The sequence below is a fragment of the Sinocyclocheilus grahami genome, unplaced genomic scaffold, assembly GCF_001515645.1.
Source record: "Sinocyclocheilus grahami isolate Dianchi unplaced genomic scaffold, SAMN03320097.WGS_v1.1 scaffold382.1, whole genome shotgun sequence".
In the NCBI taxonomy this organism is placed as follows: domain Eukaryota; kingdom Metazoa; phylum Chordata; class Actinopteri; order Cypriniformes; family Cyprinidae; genus Sinocyclocheilus; species Sinocyclocheilus grahami.
The window spans coordinates 628,472-635,272 of record NW_015505561.1 but is presented as its reverse complement, the minus strand read 5'-3'; positions in this window follow the sequence as shown (position 1 = coordinate 635,272).

Sequence of the window (6,801 nt, the reverse complement as noted above, 5' to 3'; positions counted from 1 at the left end):
TATATATATATATATATATATATATATATATATATATATATATATATATATATATATATATATAATATTTTAGAATTTAGAAATCCTATAAATACCTGTCATCTTATCACATGCTGTACTGTATTTAAAAAAAAGGTTTAAACTCACACTATATATATTTTTACTGTAAAATACTGTCTGTCAAATTTACGGTGTTGGAAAGTAAAAACTGTGAATTGCTATATAATTTATCAGACATTTTTAGAAGTTTCTACCTGACACATCACATATGATTATATTGTCATTATACAAATTTGTGTCCTCATAAACCACATAAACACACACACACACACACACACACACACACACACACACACACACTCATTGTATCAGATTTGTGTTGGCTTCTATTTGGCCAAAAATGCTGCAACTGGTATCAGGAAAAGCAAATAATATTAAAACGTTTTGTTTAAACGCCAGGGCTGTGGGCAAAATTTTTAACAATAGGCTCCCTTTCTTTTCAAGAATTTACTGAATTGTAATTCAAAGAAATTCAGCACAGCTGATGCATTCTGGGAAATTAAGTGTCATTCCATCCATCCATTCATCCACCCACCCATCTTCTATCTATCAGTGTATCTGTCTACCATTGTATCCATCCATCCATCCATCCATCCGCAGACGTCTTCGAAACCAGCCAACATTCAAACAAACTAGTTAAGATTTACAGTTATATTAATTTCTTTAAACTTTTATTATTTTTGATTCAGCTTTCTTACATTGAAATTTGCCATCCTGCATTCTGTCAATCATGTCCTCATCAATTCAAATTCAGGGATTTAAAATGTTACAATATAAATGGAATTCTCAATCCAATTCTGAATCATGTCCAGTTCTGAATGTGCCTTTAAGACCAGCAGAGTTTTAAACTACATTTTCCCGAGAATGCCTTGCTGTGACTGAATTGCATGGCATAAATGCAGGTAGGAACGCTCTGTATGTTGCTGTGTCTCAGTGTTGTGCTATTCTACTCTTAAAAACCAACTCTCAGAAGCATTGAAGCATTCACATTCAGACCGCCTGGCTTTATTTTTTGACAGAGGTCATTAGCTTGTGGCAGACCTTTGCTCAATCATTCGGGAAGCATGTCGTGTTCTGCAGAGACTGTGGTGTGTGGTTGATTTTTCGTAAGTGTACATCGCCTGTGAGAAAGATTTTCCCATGAAACCGTTTTCTTTAATTGAGAACAAAAGGCCTGAACATCTCCTTCTTGTTACAAAATATCTTGAGAAGAACTTCGTAAAGGCATGAGTATATGACACTTATTTGTAGTTCTCTTTCAATGGTTTAGATGTGGAGTTCATTCATGTAGAAGATGGACTGAGCTTGCTGCAGCATTTGGCGTAAACACTTAGATTTATCAAGCATTTTATAGTGCCATGGGGGAGATGTGATGAAATATCCATTCATCAAAATGTCAGAGAGCCATTAACAATATCTGATGATAGCAGACAGCTTGTCAGAAACCAACACTGTGGTCTTCTCTCTCTCTTCCACCCTGTCCTTGTGTCCGCTTTCTCTCCCTTTAGCAGGGCTGTCAATTGTTTGGTAGAGCAGATTTTCTGTAAACTCAACATAAGTCCACACTACAATGTGAAAATGGCGTTTTCAGATGTATCTACTTCTGAAGTGTCTTCAAAAACCTCACTTTTCACAGGACAAAAATGCAGTCTCAGTGTGGACAGAAGGCCAAAAAGTGGATAAAAAGTTTTCAAATATATTCAGATTAGAGCAGACATAGCCAAAGGTTAGTGTATCGTCCATAGTGTATGATAATAATGTGATCAACTACACCGGTGTAAATTTGAAGCTAACTGACTTATATAATGTTGAGACCAGTTGGTTAACCCTTGTGCTATGTTGAAAATCTTTTACCTAATTTGGTTAAAAAAACATCCATCGAAATATCTTGTCATGCTTTATTATCACCAAATCTTGGAGTCAATCTTTTTGTCAATTTATTTTCTCTCCAGTACCATGTTTCTTTTTGGAACTGATTGGGAATGATCTAAACTTATGCACCTCAGTTTTTGAGTAAAAAAAGTATTATTTATGTATTATGTCTATACAAAAACTGAGGTGCATAAGCTCAGATCAATGAAACCCATGATCAGTCAGTTCCAAAAAGAAACACAAAAGCTGTGCTAAATGAAAGAAAACAAGTTGAGAATTTGAGTGATTTCTAAGCTTTTTTTGTAAGCTGTCAAATGTGAAAACATTAATTACCAATTTCGGGAAGAAGAAAATCCTCTGCAGTTCAAAATCACTGGAACACAACAAGGCTTAAAAGGAAATTGCTCAAGAACTTTGAAGTTAGCTCTGAGAACTCTAGTATTATTTGTTTGCAGATGCAGCTTGGTTTGATATAGTATTGTTTTCTGTAATTTCGTTCATCATTTTGACATGCGGCTTATGTGTCTAAATATATTTACCACTGTAAATTCTGTCACATGCACATACTGTAAATTATTTTTTAAAAAGGGCTTTAAATGTTACAGAGCTTTAGTTCTGTGAGTCATTTTGAAAGTTGTTCGCTTTGTGGTGTGTGTGTGTGTGTGTGTGTGTGTGTGTGTGCGCGCCCTACACTCTCAGGAGTGTGGGACAGAAGTGTGGTTTCTGTCTCAGTAATTACTTGGCTTTTCCATGCCAGCATGCCTGGAGACACACCAACACATTCCTACCCTCTCTCTCTTTCTCTCTTTAGCTCCTTTGAAAAATATATATGAACTCACTTTTTTTGCTGAACACTTCTCAGCTTTCATACTTTGCTAAATGTTTTAACATCACCATCCTCTTTACTGTCACACCTCTGTTTATTTTTCACGTCAAACTCTTCAGCTCAAATGTGTGTGTGTGTGTGTGTTCAGAGGAAAGCCTAAAACCATCAATTCCTTTATTTGACATCATTGAAACGTTGAGCATGTCCTTTGTACTACACCAATACATTTATTGTTATCATATAAGGCTAATGAATATAGACTAACCCTAACCCTACCCTAAAATAAAATTTTCCTTCTTGGATGTCACTGGAGAGAGATTTTGTCAGCTTTAGCACCCCCACACACACAAACACAGCTCCTGTTCCTCATTAGGCAGAAGGGTCTTTCATGGTCAGATCCAATAAAACTTGAATGCGTCTGTCTGGAGCAAACATGGGCAGAGAAGCTTATTTGTGTAATTATCGCAGCACAACCCCGTAGTAGATCTTCCACCACCTGCCACGACAACCACTCCAGCTCTACGGGGGCTCAACCACATTACCCCACGTCAGCAAGCCCACGTCACTCTTCTCAAAGGGAAGTTCAAATATTATTATAGAATATTTATTATATAATACATATTTATTATATAATTATACAAATTTGAGGTTGATTTCCTGCAGTAAAAGTGGTTTACTTTTGAGCGTCAAATTGATAATGAAGCCAAGAACGATCAGCAGATGGGAGAAGTTTTAACAGACTAAATTCATATAAATTCATAATATAGTATTAATATATTTATTTTTTTAATTGTTTGGATATTAGTGTACTTAAATTGCATTGATCTATCCATCCATCCATCCATCCATCCATCCGTCCGTCCGTCCGTCCGTCCGTCCGTCGTAGTCTCTATCCATAATACCTATAAAACTTTCCAGACTTCAAGACTTTATTTTTAATTTTTTTACTTTTTTCGAACGTGAGACAAAGCTGTCACACTAATGTTTTTAAGTTTGTCTTAATGAACTTTCCCCCTTTTTTTTAATTGTTTGGATATTAGTGTACTATCCTTGCATCCATCCATCCATCCGTCCGTCCGTCCGTCCGTCCGTCCGTCCGTCCGTCCGTCCGTCCGTCGTAGTCTCTATCCATAATACCTATAAAACTTTCCAGACTTCAAGACTTTATTTTTAATTTTTTTACTTTTTTCGAACGTGAGACAAAGCTGTCACACTAATGTTTTTAAGTTTGTCTTAATGAACTTTCCCCTTTTTTTTTTTTTTTTTTGCTAAAATCTTTATATTTACATCCAACACTATTTTATATTTACACTTACACTACATATTTTACATATTACACTATTTTAAATTTATTTTTATATACATATTTTTTCTTTTCAAGTCATCTTCTTTTGGATACCTCTTTTTTTATATTTGGAAACATTAACTCTTTAAATAAGTGTAAAACTAATATTTTCAAGTAGTGTAGGTGTTAATAAACTGCAGCAATTCTTTAAAAAATGTTATTTTAATTGATAAATGATAAATTATGAGTTAATTTATAATAATGTTTTTTCTAATTCGAAACATACAACTCACTGTTCATTTTATACTTGATTAGTAAAAAAAAACCTGTCAACTGTGAAATGGCATAAAATCTTTCAGATGTTTTTTAAATGTGTGAATATGAATATTTCAGGATTCAATCAGAATTTTTTTTCTGATTTTGTCAGGGTGTTTTTTGTGACATCACAGACGTGTCATGTTATGATGAGTGGGCATGGATGAGTCAGCTCTCTCCAAAAGGCTTTGATCACATGACCGGACGGACCTGAATACAGGTCCCAAACCACTGTATTCAGTGGCATTCGACTCCCAGAAGACCTGACTCACTGAGACCAAGCTGAACAAACATAAATGCCACTAGGCAACCTTATTCAGCGTGAGACCAGCGTATGGGTCAAGACCAGCAAATCTGATGGACCTTTGGTAATAACTGCACCATGAAATTCAGCTGGGCTTAGTTGAGTTCTGACTCTGTGGGAGAAGATATGCCACCGCTGCTATTATTGTGTAGATGAGATGAATTTGGTCCCCTCATTCTCTGAAACAGCATCTTGCCCTCTCTCTCTCAGACTCAACAGAATACTCCTGTCTTCATGCACAGGCTGCCATATAAAAGTGCATCAAGGCATTTGTTTTGTTTGCTTTGAAATTATGTAATGAGTTGAAATGAGCCTGAATTTGAGAAGCAACATTTGTTATGCTTATTATGAAGCTCCAATATTCAGATCTCAGCTGACTGCGAGTTCAGAGTTGAATCGTAAGTCTGGATCATTTGAGCACTGTGTGACTCATTGGGGTCACATATGTTCCTAGAAGATACTTTTTACATTTTATTTGTTTGTGTAGCAAATGAAATCTGAATTTCACTGCTTATCAATATGTGATAAGTGTTTTTTGTTGTTGTTGTTGTATTTAACGTGCATTTAACTTTCGTTTTACACTGCTAATTTAAAATTCTGATTTAAAGTCCAGAATTTACGAATCTTCAAATACAAACCTCAAATCAGTTCAAAAGACTAATTTGTTCCTGAATAACTATTTTAAGAGAGTATGATTTGCATTGACTTTATTCAGGATTTTTGCAATAAATGTTTAGTTTTTGTAGTCTGAAAAATAACTTACAAGCAAACTAACTAACTACCTAAAATATTTAGAAACCCAATTTGTTCAATTCAATTTTTTATTAAATTATATACAGTATATATATATGTGAAACTTAATAAAAAAACAACGACAACAAAAAACTATTTCCAGTTTGCTGTAGGAGCAAATGGATTTGATTTTATCACTTGCAAAATGAAGGTAAATCCAAATGATTTGAAAACCAAATTGGATTTGTGTGCATTGTAAATAAAGTCAGAAACAACATTATCATTATTTTAACTGCTAGAGGACAGAAAGGGCAAAGCATATAACTAACTGTGTGCCTCTCTGAAACAGTTTTATCCAGCCACACCCCGCTATTCACTCACACAAATGTCCCTGGCAGCTCCATTCAGTTGTTATGTAAGTATAATGGCTGTATTTATTCTTACCCATGTAAGTGTGCCACTGTTTATCACTAACCTGTTCATATTCGCTCTCCTTTATTCTCTTTTCAGCAGTACATTTCCTGGATTATCTTTGTAATATACCGCCAACTCTTGTTTGTGGCTCAGGGGCTGGTATTTTCTCTCAGTGTGAGGATTGTTTCCTGTCATATTTGTCAAACTGCAGGCCACAGACATGGCTCAGAAAATGCTGTGGCTGTCAAGGAGTAACTACGGGTGTGTGCATTGTCGCAGGCGAGCTGCAGCCTGTTCAAAAATTTACTGCATCTTTGAAGTGTGTCAAGATCTGGCCTGTCCGCAGAGGGCTTGACAGTCTGGGACTGTAACAAATATGGCAGAGCATTACATGTAACTTGAAGTAGAGAGGCTGGGACCTTACCTGATATTTCCTTCATAAATAATTCAGTATAATCTTCCAGCCCTCATATTCAGAGGCATTTTTGTGGGCAACAGAATAGAAGAGTTAAAAAAAATCACTGTGTTCCACAATTCAGAGTGCTTGACCTTACCTATCATCTCCAGGTTTTTTTTTTAACCTTGAAATATAAGTTTAAAAATTATTCTGATGGCACACTGACTTCTAATAATCTTTCCCACACTCTCCCGTCAAACGTCTGTTCTAGGAGCTTGTATGTTTGGTGAGCAGGTACGAAATTCCGCGAAAAGGGCAGATTGCTTTTCGGCAGCAACAAATGCACGTGTACAGCGATCCACTGTAATTAGGACAGTGGTAGAAAGAATTCTAATTCTAAGAATTCTAAACAAAGAATTCCACTCACTTAACCGTAGGAGGCTCCAAAGTCGCAAAAATAGGCTACACATAACTACATACAGTTGCGTACAGGCCAGATGAACATTTATTCTACAGATGCCACACATCACTCTTCTTTCTTCTGTCCAGGAAGTCCCGCAAACAGAAATATCCGGTAGGTGAACCATTCAAGCCTT